Below are 15,381 nucleotides of genomic sequence, written 5' to 3'. Positions count from 1 at the left end.
CCAGCTTGACAGACTACGCCATGGCTGTTCTCGATTTTTATTTTACGAAGATACGAACTCGTGCTCCGCGAAAGTCGGGAGATTTTTGAGAAGGTGATGCCAGGCAACTAACGCACAGATTAGCAGGATAGGAATAACTGGAGGTTTGGTGTTGTGTACTTCTTACTCGTGTCCGGTTCATCTTTTACCTAATACGCTCAATTCCTGTTATCAAATCGCTCCAGTAACCGTTTACTCCCACATGGCACACTCTATGCAGTGGTGGGATTCAAATTTTTTGTCAGTCAGTTCCTTCACAAAAGTCATATAATTCAGCCGGTTCTGTTACAAACAGAACATTGACAATAAGCAGTAATGCTAACCGGTTCGCTGATCTCATAAAATTCCGTGAGACGGTTCTATAGAACCGATGCGAACCGGCTGAATCCCACAACTGACTCTATGGCATGAAATTGTCTTGTTAATACTAAGAGCATAAGTGAACAGAACTTTTATTGACTAAAATATTCAAGTTATACATCGTTATTTGCCTAACAATAAAAAACATCAAGAATGTACTGATGTCCGATGCTACATCCATAGAACAGCGACAATGATCTGTTCAACAAAGGTATAGTTTTCTTTGGAAGAGATAGTAGTGAAGCATGTTCCAAACCTCTTTTATATATAAACATTGGGATTAAAAATAATATGAGTAGGCTATAGCAGCCTGAGTTTCTATTTGTAGCAGAAGAAACGCCATCAAGATCCAGACATTCCAAATTACTACCATTGTTTGCTTTTACCCCAAAATCGAATAAACACGGATGAATGAATATCACTCATCGATACAACCGGGATATAAATTGTGAGGTGTTTCGAATTGTGAAGGGAAGTATAGCAATCGCCATCTTTGCTACTGGAATCATTCCCGTAGTAATCATCGTTACATTACGAATCACATCATAAAATTGGCACTTGACAGAGACTTTAGATTTATCGATCATCGCGCAACGATTTCTTACTTGGACTGTGCTTTCGCGCTAAAGTTGCCGGACCATTGAATAGCTTCTATAGAGTAGGGATCGTTACCAAAACAAAGATCGTACTGTACATGCAATATATCAAATATTATTCAATGGGGAGAACAATGCTATAAGTTTCAATTACTTTACTTGATTATAAATTTCCATACTGAAATCTTGTTTCCGAATTTATTGAAACAAATTTATCGTATGACTGTACACGTATCTAACCTTCAATTAAATTCAATTTTCAAAGTAGAAGTGTTTCGAAAAAATGTTTTGCCCAAACACTTAATCCCCAATCCGCCCGGAACATAAAATACTAAGTTTCGAATTCAAGAACTTAACTTAATTACAAAATATGACCGCTTGACCTTAAACATTGTTGACAATGTAATTGTATATATATACAACATATTATAAAGCGCTGCCATTACGGTAAGATTAGCTTGTTCAAACATTTGTTTAAATTGGCATCAAATTTGCAGTATCATTTTCTATATTTTTTAACAACTACTGGTAAATTGTGCGTTAAATTGTCGTTGTATTAAAAACAATTTACGATAGAAGAACTTGACGCGCACGTTTTGACAACTCAGACAATCTGGTTGCCAGAGTGGGATTAGAATCAAGCTGAAACCAGACCTTAATTTACAATGTGCTTCTCAAAGGATTTTCAAAATTCTGAAGTAGAATCAGAAATAGGAGAATCTCTAAACGTCCGGGTATCGAAATCGCCATTTTATATTTCATTCCTATTTTACCTTCTCACGTGTTCACAGCATCGACTATCCTCGTGACTTCGTGAATCATCATAATCAACAGTTTCGTTTTCATTGAAACAATATAACACCTAAATATGAAATCCTATATCATAAAATGCTGTAGAAAATTCTTAATATCGACCATTGGTGTGTTACCCGCATGTATGTGATTTGGATTCTGGAGTTCCGGTTACAGAACACTAATGTGTAAAAACATTATAATAAATCTGTATTATATTATTATGTTTTTAACACTAATAATAAATAATTATTCTTATACAATTTACTCTCTTTCTTTTATAATTGATATGCGTATTGCAATATATTAGTGAAGCGGTTTCCAAACTTTTTGTTCGTGCGGCGCCAAATTAGAAGGAAAACAACTCACGGCGCCTTAAAAGAAAAACATGACTGCCTTCAAATAAAACTAAATTTTGCGATCGTTAGCGTGTACTTTGGTGATTTAATATATTTATCTGGTATGGAAACAAGTAGATATCTTTCGTTGTGTGTAAAAAGTGGAATCTTCACTCCAAGTAAATTGAAGGTTGTAATCAACCCGAGTTTGAAGTTGACTAGATGATCTTGTCGATTCGCGACGGATGTGCTCTGCACATTTTTTCAAAAATTTCACAACTCTGCTTCCGTCTGTCTGGATTATCTCTATTGAGGGCATGGAATAAACATCAGCAACAGACTGTGGAAGCATGAGGTGAAAATGAAATCATGCTTGCAAAGTGAAAGCGTATGGTAACTATAGTAACCAGGCGTGAAAGAGAAGATTTTAAAACTGAGTGTACTGAACGTCAAATAGGATGCTATAGATTCCTATGTTAAGAGTTTAGTTGGAATCGATATCTGTGACGTGATTTGTTGCAATGACAAAATAATTTGCGTTTTTCTCAACTTTTTAGGATTAAATTTTGTGTTACTTTTTTAACACGCTGATATATGAAAGGATTTTAACATTATCATTGCCTGCGGCCGCATTCTTTTAATACTTGAATAATCTCATATAATCGTTCGATTAGCAGAAACGTTGCCGCCCAAAAATACAGCGAAGTTGTTTATACTTGTCATTTCATGATAAAATCGCCAGTCATTAAAGTACGCTTAACAGTGAATCTTCCGAAAATCAAGACCTGACCTAGTTTATTACTCAGCAATTAAAAGTAGGCAAGTATCAGAAATACTCAATTATGGAATTTATGATATATATTTGTGTTTTTCTTAACAGAAGCATATATACTTAGAGGAAAAAAAGAGAGATTTATCAAGATTTGAGCTTTCCGCCGAAATGTTCAAGATTACAACCTCAATGTCAATCCTTTTTTTTTATCAAGAGCAGAATTTGTGTAGTCAGAATTCAACATAAATTAATAGATGCTCCCGAAGTATGTGTACCAAGATGGCGCACAACCTGAACATAGTATGTGCACCAGGTTAGGTTTATCAGGTTGTGCGCCATATTTCTGGAACGCCAATTACTAATGCACAACTGCAATTTATTTCTACGCATAAGACTAGACTTCTTAGTATATATATTTTCATTTTTTTTTTATAAATTTTTTTCATAAACTGCTACATTAAGTTTAGTTGCAAAAAAATTGATTGTAGATCGAAGGGGTTGAATAATTCAAATTATTAGCAAATCGAATTATTCATTGACTGAGAAAATTCTTCGCGTTTGATCTATTTTAGTCAGAAGAAGCTCGTTTTCGTTAATTTTGGGACACGACATGGACAATGGATTGTATTCAGGGATGGCCATTTCCGAATACTAAACTAATCCGAATACATTCTAAAATAATGTTTTCGAATCTGGAATTCCGAATACATTCTAAAATCGAAAATAACACATTTTTGCTTAGTTTACTAAAACCCAGTAAATTAGGGAAATAAGCTTCAATAAAAATATCAGAATAAAGCCACAAACCAACAATATATGTACACAATGTAATTGATAGTTTATAGCTATCAATAAATCAATAAAAAATAATAGCAACTTGTGACACAGTCAGTTTATTATAATTATTCACTTTGTACAAATGACCATACGAAATGATAGCCAAAGAGTTGTCTGACGCTTTCTACCATTGGTACCAATACCATGATATTACGATAATAGTCAAGTCTATTGACAAAAATACTACTTGTATTCAGATAATTGTGTTTATTTTCTGAGAGTAATAAACTTTATTGGCAATACAGGCAACTGAAACAAGCAACAACAATAGAAAATCCATTATGCCTTTAAAAATTCTAATATTTAAGCACAGAGTATTCTACTACCTACCAGTATATTTGTATATTAATTTATGTGAACCATATTGTTATTATGTGTAACAAATTGTTGTGTTTGAAATTAGAAAAAAAATTAGTAGAGGATAGATGACCACCACTGCCAGCCGCGCAGCCAGGATTTTCGAAATCGGAAATTCCCATTGCCGCCTGTAACACCCACCGCGATTTCGCGCTCGCTAAAAGAGCCGTCTTTTCAGCGTATAGTGATCATTCTGTTACGTAAAATATTCAATCCATGACAACTACGAGATTTTAAAATATCTTTATATAATAATTTAATGTGTCCAACGTAACTCGCGGTTTCTTCTACTTACGTCAAAAAAAGAACATGCTATTCGGTCCACGGCGATCTGTGACCTAAACGTACGAGATAAACTGCCTGATGTATTTAATTTTAATACGTATTTTTGCAATCTTGCCAACTCGTTATCGCCGTTAGAAAAATCTCAAATAATGATATAAAATCCTGTTAAGTGTAGAGCATAATTCATTTCATACAATGAATATACAAGTTTAGCAGTAAATTAAAAATACATATTCTTCGCCGCGATTATGCCACCTGTTAAAAGAGTCGACTTTTACAACAAATAATATAACAACGAATATATATTTTTCTGTTGTGCAAAGTGATGAATTCGTGACCGATACGGGCATATTTAAAATGTCTTTCTTTATTAATTTAATTGTTTTCAATTTAACCTGCGGTTGCGTCGACAAAATAAAATCCTCATATACCATTGCAATCCGCGGTCATAAAAAAAAACGTGTGGTAAATTGCCCGAAAAAAAGTCTATATATCCTCTGTAACATCTTAGAGGGAAATTTATTTCATCAAAATAAAACTGATTGAATATACTTTCAAAATATTCGACGGCAATTTGAAGTAATGGATAATCAGGTATATCCCGCCCTCAGTTCGTGACGATATGTTTCTAAACGCCAACCAAACATAAGGTGTGCCAGAGGCACACAAAATTCTGCGATTTTCACTGCCTAGAAAAGCGTTTTTTAAATTTTCGCGGGACTCAATAAAACTTATATTGTTTACAGGTTTTATTTTCAGTATTTTAAATAGCCGCTTTTCAATCAAAAAGTTGCGTTGTCTTCTGAAACTCGCCGTCGATGAATGTATTTACCAGATTCACAATTCCGTGCACGTGCAAAAATAAAATAATTGTCATCGTTATCGTGGAACAAATTTGTAAAAAATTTCCGTTTCAGACAAAATAACACAAACGTAGAGGCATTTACGGCCTGAATAACACCTTACGCCGATGGGTGATGAAAACAATCACGCGCAAGTTTCTATCGGGAATGTTTTCATTCAACGGAAACGTCTTGAGAGCGGCGTCGAAAATGTGTGACGTCACACAAATATCCGATATTCTTATGAACGCTAATTCCGATATTGGAATAACGAGATATTCGAAAACTTTATTCGAATTGGCCATCCCTGATTGTATTGTTATTATATTGTTCTTGTTGGTATTGCTTGAGCTCCAATCAAGTAGGATATATCTAGGCGCCTTACTGTGCAAAATTCATGACATGCTTTTTATCATATTTTTATTTTGTATTTAGCTAAAATATATTTCATTCTCTTCCGTCTGTGGTACTTTCTGTAATAAAGAATGTCTGAAGAAAACGTTACTGATTGCAATTCAGAAAATATGGAGGCAGTGGTGATTGAAAACATAGCAGTGGTACCGGAAGAAGAAACAGACCCAAAGACATCGGGTTCTGTGATGAGTTTTCACAAAGTATCGTACACTGTAGAAGTGAAGAAACCTTGTGGATTTTGTCGTATGTCGGAAAAAATAGTGATTCTCAGCGACATTAGTGGCGTTATGCCCCCCGGTCTTAATGCAATTATGGGACCAACTGGGAGTGGTAAATCCTCTCTGCTTGATGTATTAGCAAACAGAAAAGACCCCGCTTGCTGCAGTGGCGTTGTGCTTTTAGATGGCCAACCAATACCGAAAAATTTTCGTTATCTGAGTGGTTATGTTGTTCAAAATGATCTTTTAGTTCCAACAGCATCTGTTAGAGAAACGTTATGGTTTTGCGCAAATCTTAGACTACCAACTTCGATTTCACAAGATGACAAACGAAATAGGATTGATAATTTATTGAAAAATTTGGGGTTGCTTGCTTGCGCTGATACCAAAGTAGGAAATGAAATCATTCGTGGTATTTCTGGAGGAGAAAAGAAAAGAACTTCTATCGGTATAGAGCTTCTATTGGAGCCAAAAATACTTTTCTTGGATGAGCCTACAACCGGGTTGGATTCGGCGACAGCATTGTCAGTCATGATTCTTCTCAAGCGGCTTGGAGAAGAAGGACATACAATCGTATGCTCTATTCATCAACCACGTTATAGCATTTATAAACTGTTTGATTCTCTAACTCTCCTTTCTGACGGAGAATTAGTTTATCACGGCGATGCTACTAACTCCATCCAATTTTTTGAAAATCTTGGATATATTTGTGAGACTCATGACAATCCGGCAGATTTCTTTCTTGACATTCTAAACGGTGATCACAAGAGGGCCATTACTTGTTCTTCCGCCGATGGAAAATCAGTAGAAGTAAATAAAGATATAACAAATATCCTGAAGACGGCTTATAAAGAGAATGAAAGCGCAGTGTCTTTGCAAGAAAAACTGAATAAAATAGAAGAGGCTGTCTACGTGGCGGAAAACAACCACGGTCAAATGTACGCTACAAGTTTCAGGCATCAAACAAAGATATTAATCAGACGTACCGCCAAGAACATGGTACGTCACCCGCAATCGCTACTAGCAAATACCGCGACCAACGTGGTAATAGGACTAGTAATAGGACTAATTTATTTTCAATTGGACAAGTCCCCAGTTATAGGAGTTCAAAATCGTTTAGGATCATAATTTTTTATCAGTGCCAACTTATTAATGCGATCTATGCTTGTTATTAACACATTCAGCAGAGACCAGGCCATATTTCGACACGAGCAAATTTCAGGGTACTACAGCGTTCCTCCTTATTTCATTTCAAAAATCATTGCGGATCTCATTCCACTTTGTACAATATCTCCCATAATATTGAGTGCCATATCCTATTGGATGGTTGGATTTAAAGCAGAACCCGGAGCATTTTTCACATTTCTACTGACTGTAATCCTGACCAGCTATGGTGCAGTTGCAACAGGAATATTTTATTTAGCGTCTTTGACACCAAATATTGGAAGTATTATGTTAATGTTAACATTCGTATTCAGCATCCTATTTTCTGGTGCTATGATAAATGTTGGGAGCGTGATGCCTTGGCTGTCTTGGTTACAGTATTTAAGTTTAGCTCGATATAGTCTTGTTGCATTGGCTGTCAACGAAATGCGAGGGCAAATATTTTCTTCTTGTACCAACTTCACGTCTCAGCCTTCTCCCCCGACAGGCTATTATGGTTCGGTAAACTACACCGGTAATATAAACGAGAACAAGACAATTTGCGTGTCTGTGGAGGGGGAAGAGTATCTTCACACCAGTCTTAACGTCGGAGAAAGTGCCCAAAATATTACGGATTGGGATATGTGGCAAAACCATGTTTCTATGTGCTGTATTATTGTCGGTTTACATATTCTAACTTACATTCAACTGGCACGTAGACGAACTTATTCTTAAAATGTCTGCATATTTTTTATTGCGTAACATAAAGTTTTCAGAATCTCACTATTCCGATTCACCTGAGTAAAGATTGTTCATTCATAACTAATAACTCTAACTTTTTCTCCTTGTACTTTCTGCGTCAGTCAGTTGTTGTTAGTCCTTGCTGTGAAAAAAATCGCTTTTCTCTTTAATTACCGGACAAATTGCTTTAAAATTTTCAGATTTCGATTTTTTGTGGGTAAAGATTGTTTTGGTCGCTAAAAGGATATTACTTTTATATATTTCCAAAGTTTCTGCGGGGTTCGTTTTTCACTTCGACGTTTTGTGTGGTGACGTCAACATAATAAAAATTACTTGTAGCGTTGCTTTGCTGGGTAATAGACAGTAATGTTTGTGTCCATTTGTGATTTGGTAATAATCAAAGACTGAGAAAGACAGTATGAAAACTTTTAAGACGGTTTTCTAATATAATATTGAAATACATTTTAAGCAAGAGAATGCAGTGCTTACACGTAACAGGGCTTACACGTAACAAATTGTACCAATTATCCACTAACAAAAGTTCAGTAGTAAGGTAAGTAGGCTATGGACCTTTTCTCGACATCAAAACATCCGTATTTTCAACCAATCACAAGCGAGCAGATGTAAACAAACATTCTCCGCTGAAAAGTCGCTCAGACAACTTTGGACGCGTTCCGCACAGGTTGCTGGCGGGCTTGGGCAGCCTTTTGCTTTTTTTCGCCTTTTGTTTTCTTCACGGGGCTGCGAGAATTAGAAAGCGGTAATACTGTATGTTACTTGTTGGCCCTGCACTTGGTAGTAACTGTGGTGTGTGATAAATATCATTATTTTGTTAGGTTGTTTTGCATTAATCACTGTCATATAAATTACAACTTGTTCATAATCACCTGATAACTTTAGAACCGAACCAAGTGGTTGGTATTTTCCCATCTGTCTATATAACAATGAGGTAGTGCTCAGTGAGCGCAATTCTTCCATATTATCAGGAGATGAAACCATGCAGCTCAATAAAATAACTCAGAAGTAAAATTATTGTGATACATTATGTCTGGGAATGGAATTGCGAAATGAATTTAATTCTAATATTTTGACTTTCCATTGCTTTCATGGTTTTTATTTGTTGTGCTTAAAAGCATATATCTGGTGTGTATTTTTATCCTATACAACACAATATCTGGAAAACTGTATATTTTGTAGTAATTTTCTTGGATTTACTTGCTTGTTCCTTCATCATATATTTTTTATAATCTGTTATATTCTATTTCTACACTGACTGAATAAACTATATTGTAAAACCCAGTGGCGGCGCGTGGTCATTTTGACAACCGGGGCAAGCTACTGCGGGACCAAGTCACCCCAATCTACGGGGACAGGATGAGCGCTGTAAGTTCTCCCATCATTTTATGAGTATAAAAACCATCGGTAACAACCAATCGGCAAAAGCGACAATTTTTAACGATAAGAAAGTGTCTTCAAAACCGGTCCAAGTCAAGGGATTAATAAATATAGACATAGTTTATTTTGAAACCTCTTTCAAAAGGAAAGGCAATATTTACCCAGATAAATACAATGACATATTAACAGAAACTTCGGGAAAGCAGACAAAACCTAAAATAAGGTTTAAAACGTTACTATGAAGAAAGGAAAGGTAATGCAAAGATAAGGACATGCGTCGCTCACTCATAGATATATATGCTGCTAGACTTCTACTGCTTGAACATATATGCAACACGCCGCGGTTTCTTGGAAGCAAAATGCTCAATAACGCGCTGATTAAAGTCTTGCATCCCAGAAATAACGTCTCTGTAAATGGATAAAACAGCCAAAGAATTTAATCTATCTTGCTTCATTGTGTTTCTGAGATACGTTTTAATACGCTTCAGCGTGCTGAATGTTCGCTCTGCGTCGGCGGAAGACATAGGCGTCGTCAAAATGATGTCCAGAAATTTTGCAGACGCCTCAAAGGTAGTTACTAGAGTGTTATCTATGAGGAACCCATAGAGCGCGCAAGTTGATGTGATGTTCAAAAAAGTTTGATTGGTGTATATACATCGCAATTCATTTTCCCACGTTTATCATGGGGTAAAATTTGGAGACAGTAGCCAACAAATGGATGGGAAATTGACGTGCAAATTTTGAAAAATTTTTGGGGTTCATCAAAGAGAACGCGGCAAGGTGTTCAGTGCGCAGACGATCGTCTATTTGATTCACCAGAATGTCACAGCATTCCTTTGCAGACAAAATCAAACGCTGCGTTGTTTGCCCGCGGCGTAAAGAAGCACTCCATGTGTCGTCGTATTTTATTGTTTCCCGGATACGAGATACAGCATAGCAGAAGTCTGAAATACACGACTGCACAGACGCTCCATCCATTAGCCTTGACTGCAATGCGCCGTATAATACATCCACGTGATAGAATATTGTGGAGGAAAAAGCGAGAAAAAATGAAAACTCACCATCTTCTAGCAGACGCTTTAGACCTGCCGCCTCCCTCACAGAGCGTTCGTCCCAAACCGGAGAGCTCTGAATGCCATTGAAACACTCAATGAGCTCAGACCTAATTTCGGACACGCCCTGCACCACGCGTGATTGGAAGTTCCAACGTGTTGGTGCACAAGCTGGGAGACGGCGGCTACATATCTGGCGAAGGAGGTCAGAGCGCTTCGGCGAAACGGAAAAAAATGAAGAAAACCACGAAACATTTGCAAAAAATATACGGACGAGAGGGGTATCAAGACACATATTTTTAATAACGAGGTTAAATTGGTGTGCATAACAATGTAAAAAATGCGCATGAGGAAAATCTTATTTTATATAAACTTGAACACCATGTTTCGACCCACTCATGACTGCCGCGCCGTCATAAGTTTGAGCTATCAGTTTTGACTTCGCGTTGTAAGGCTGTAACACTTCTTTCAGTACAGCCGATATCCCGCAAGCCGTGCGATCAACGATTGGTACAAAACTGTGAAATCTCTCGGTAGGTTTACCATCTTTCACAAACCGAAAAATCACAGCCAGTTGGGAAACGCACGTGATGTCAGTTGTCTCGTCAGACTGAATCGAAAGGAACTGGCAATTCTCAATTTCCAGAGCCAAATGTTGTAAATAAATTTTATACCCTGAGTCGAGCAAATCATTTTGGATATCCTTAGATGTCCCTTTCGACGAAACAGTTGCGGCATCAAGATGATCTCTCAATACTGTATCTAGGGATGCGGTGTATTCCACCATATCCAAAAATACCCATCTATTAGAAGAGCCAGCCCGTTCACCGTACCCACGGAGGGACAGCTCGTGACAACCAATGAACTTCAAAACATCTATCAATCGACCGAGAACATGGCGGTTTTTCTCGACGTTTTGGTTGTGCCGACGAATAGAAACCGCGCGTCTTTCATCCAACTGTGCTGCAATAATAACATTTCCGAATGTTCGGTATTTTACTGCATTGTCCAGATGCTCCATAGAAGATTGATGATCCCTGGCACGCTCGGAAAGATGTTTAAGATCTCTAAAACCAAATTTACACCAACGTGAGTCACGGGCGGTAGCAAAAAGTAGGCAATAAAAACAAAAAAGTGCATTTTTGTCCTCGCTGTAACACAACCATTCGTGTTTTTTATACCAAGTTTCTGCGCAGAATGTACGCCGACGCTTTCCTCCGTCATGGGATTGTTCCAGTGAACAATTTTTTGGTTGATAAGGCCCAAGACGTTGTACCTCTAATTTTTGTTCCAGCGGCAGCTGCGAAAACGGAGTGCGAAGTAGTGCATCAACCTTATTCATTATGAGGTTTAAGGCTAAGAAATGCCGAAGCCGGAAAGAAGTGAGGAGCTCAAAAGGAATGTGGAAAATCGAAAGCAAATGGACTAAAGGTCTCTAACTGATTCAAATAGCGAAACAAGCGACAAAAACGAAGGCGAGGAAACTATCAACTCTTCAAGCAACCAACGAACGAGAAGGAATGCGTGAATATGTCAACACGTTGTTGTAAGAAACGTCGGCATTGTGTCGTCATAATTTCGGGGCTAGCCCCGATGATTTAGTAAAAGAAACAGAAAACAAACGAGACAAACGCGGCGAGTGGAAGATAAAAGAGAGAATACGATATACAATGAGCAACTGGGGCAAAATCGGCGTCGCCCCGTCGACGTTCGGCGAAGGCTTTGCGAGCGAAAAATGAACCATGTCGGGAGAATATGGCTAGTGTAGACAGTCTGTGCAACCGATATTGAGGTATTTTTCGAATATTTTTTATTATACCGAAAAAACAACCGGGGCATTGCCCCGGTTGGCCCTATTGACGCGCCGCCACTAAAAACCTATCAGATACCCGACTGTTTTTGGTTAAACCTGTATGATTGGAACTCTGGCTCGATCTAACTTTGTGGGCTTAGCACCAACTACAGACGACAAAACTGTTGGATCTATTTTGTTTCATCCGTATAGGTTTTTACCAATGTCGGGAAAGGCCTGTACACGCTTGGCTCAGCAGAAAATCTTTTATTTCCATCAATTTCATCTGTTGGATAGTCTTGGTTAGTCCAACGATATGGCAACAAGCACCAGTAGTTCTGATGAATATGTAACAATTTTTAAACCATGTTTATCACTATAACATTATTCGTCCTGTAATTTTATGTGGTATGTAATCAATCATAATACCTCAATAAACCTGTTGAATCTAATCTTTCAATAGTATATTTGCACCCATCTTACTGAGCTAATAAATCTGTGTTTCTATGATACGACATAAACTTAAGTGCCTAGCATGTACAAATTGCATCAGAGACTTGGTGACTATCCAGCGACACCACTATTTGAAGATGATGTGGTGGCAGAGACTCCTGAACTTATCTATAGCACTTGGCTTTGAAATCTAGCGTTGAACCAAGATTGACGACTGAACCATCATAAATGAATCTGAAAAAAATATTCATCTGTTCATAATTACAGATTGCTGTAGTTTGTGCAATGTTTCCAAGAATGTATTCAAAAGACTTTTTAAACTGCCCCTGCATTTCATTTGCTTCTATACTAAACCCACCAATTCAGTCCCAACTTGGACGCTACCGTACCTATTAGCCTATGAACCATGGGATGCGGTCCCGTTAGTCACGCACGTCTCCCAGTCCTCTGTCATCTTCAACCATATAAGTTTAAATACCACCTTTCAAAGTTTCGTATCTCTCTCCAGCTCGGGCAAAGAAAAGAAGAACCAAGTCATAGAAAAGCCATCTCTGAGTGATTCCATTTTTGTATGTTAAATGGGCTTTTGGAACTAAGTTAGGTACGATAACGGCAATGTGAAGGCGGAATACCGTTAATAATAGATCACTTGACAATATGTTATAACTTTAGAAGCACGAATATACCGCCATCGCCAGTGAAATGCTATTCGAAGGCATTTGAAACGAGCAACGTACCACTCTATCGCCCTACACAAGCCTGAATATTTGCAATGTTTGTCTAATAGCGAGCAAAATCAAAACAATAAAAGTCGGGGAAAGGTCCATAGGTAGGCTGCACAGCAAAACAGTAACGAGAACATGCTAATCGGTACTGTTCGTGTATTATGTTGAATTAAAGCCAAAGCGGGACTTTTGCCAGACCGGTCGGGACTCCGGGACAAGAAGTTGAAAAGTGAGACTGTCCCGCCTAAAACGGGACGTATGGTAAGCCTGAATGACAATGACCTCTACTCCGAGTGAACTTCAATGCGCCTGACGTCACTGAAATTGAAATCAGTATTCACTGACGATAAATATTGATCCGGATGTAACCGTTCAAGTTCGGCGTCCCCATTTTACACGTACTATCGCACAAAGTGGCAAATTTCTGATTAAGATATACAGATACCGAAATGAAGTTCGAAATATTTGAACTATCTCATTTGCATTTTGCATGATGTCAAAAAATGCGAACCACAACATTTGTCCCTGTTTTTATACTGCCCGGTTGTGTTGTGAAACTTTATTATGTTACCGTAGGTTTGCACTGTTTCGTAATGTTAAAACTTGGCGAGAAATATTTAGACCACAAGCATATTTGTCATCGTGTTTTTGGCCTCGTGTTCGATATGCTGACGTCATATTTACATATATCTAATGTATAATGGCATGTTCATTTTCGGCAACGTCATCAAAACAATAACTAAGTTGTTGTTATGAAGTTCAAAATAGCCAAAGTCCGGTAGCGCAAAGTATTGCGAATGCTGTATTTTATGGAACATAAGGAACACTTTCAATAAATTGGTTTTAAAGCATAAAGCACTATTAGATCAATATATACATTAGTCGTAACGACTTATTATAAGGCAAAGGGTCGATTTTTAAGAAAAATAAAATGATTTTAAGAGCGCCTCATACGGTAAGATTATCTTATGAATATTCTTATAAACATAAATATTCAGTATTTGAATAAAAGAGAAGCCGCTACAGACAAGAATTTGAATGTTTATAAATAACTTTAAATGACATTTTTGTCCATATGTTAGAGCAGAGGTGTGTAACCTTCTAATACAGGAAGGCCGCATCTTTATTTACCATAGGTTCTTTTAGTAGCTGCAGATACAAAAATGTTGCTTATTGATCTTATGACAAGCGTTGTTCGCTTTGACCGAATTGAAAAAAAATTAAAACGCGTTTCGCGGGCCCTACATCATTCAAAATTAGCACTTCTCCGCGGGCCGCATAATTGTTTCTTGTAGGCCGCAGGTTGCACACCCCTGTGTTAGATTAGAGTTATAGCATCGATCTCTTATTTTCGGAAATGTTCAGACAACATATGGTTATAATTTTTAGTTCACTTCATGCATTCTGATCAATGCAATTTTGAAAATCATTTCAAAGTAGCATCCCTCAATCCTAATTGATTGCACTTCGTTCAATGTGTATTAGGAATTTTGTACTTCGATTTACATAAGCATCAGAAATGTTTTATAGAAAGTGGAAATTCTTATTTGTCATGATTATGTTATAATAATGTACACTTCTCATATCTGTTACGAATCCTGTTACACAAAATTATTTGAAATTTAATTGGCGTATCAATAGAGGGTATCATATTACTAACCGTTATTTAAAAAAAAAACTCAACTCACAAATCCTCGGCTCAAAAATATAGCTTGCAGTGTTTATTATTTGCTTGAATAAATACGAAATTTTTATAATTTTGTATCAACTATATATTTTCGTTTTTTTTCAGTGAAATGAACCTTCGAATAATGTTTAAAATAGCAATTCAAAGCAGTATTTTTATGTTTCTTTTCTTTATATTTCAATAAAACTGTCTTTCTCTGACCTCTGAAGTATTACGAAATCACCAATAGACACAAACATTACAGTTTATAACACAGCAAAGCAGAACGTTAGTAAACATAGATTAACGCGAGGCTCTCCAAAACACAGGGATAACAAGCACGCAGGCAGATAAAAACAAGGAACAATTATGCGAGAAAACTATCATAATTACAAATCAAGTCCACGTGAAAAACAACCGGTGCCTTGAAAATGTCGTGTCATACTTGCCCCGTTTGTTCCAGGTGTCCTACTCGTTCTACTTGTCTCACTTACTCTACTTGTTCAAAGGCTGTGAAAACTGGCGTATGGATAAACTACACCTGATTGAATTAAAGTGTTGTAA

At 37.2% G+C, this 15,381-nt stretch overlaps 1 pseudogene; it reads left to right on the top strand.

Annotated features, from left to right (window-relative positions):
• Nucleotides 1-5,704: 5,704 nt before the first annotated feature.
• LOC120343833 (broad substrate specificity ATP-binding cassette transporter ABCG2 pseudogene) lies at nt 5,705-7,739 on the top strand (annotated as a pseudogene).
• Nucleotides 7,740-15,381: the final 7,642 nt, after the last annotated feature.

This window comes from Styela clava, chromosome 5 (assembly GCF_964204865.1).
Source record: "Styela clava chromosome 5, kaStyClav1.hap1.2, whole genome shotgun sequence".
NCBI lineage: Eukaryota > Metazoa > Chordata > Ascidiacea > Stolidobranchia > Styelidae > Styela > Styela clava.
This window is presented reverse-complemented; position numbering and strand designations above follow the sequence as displayed.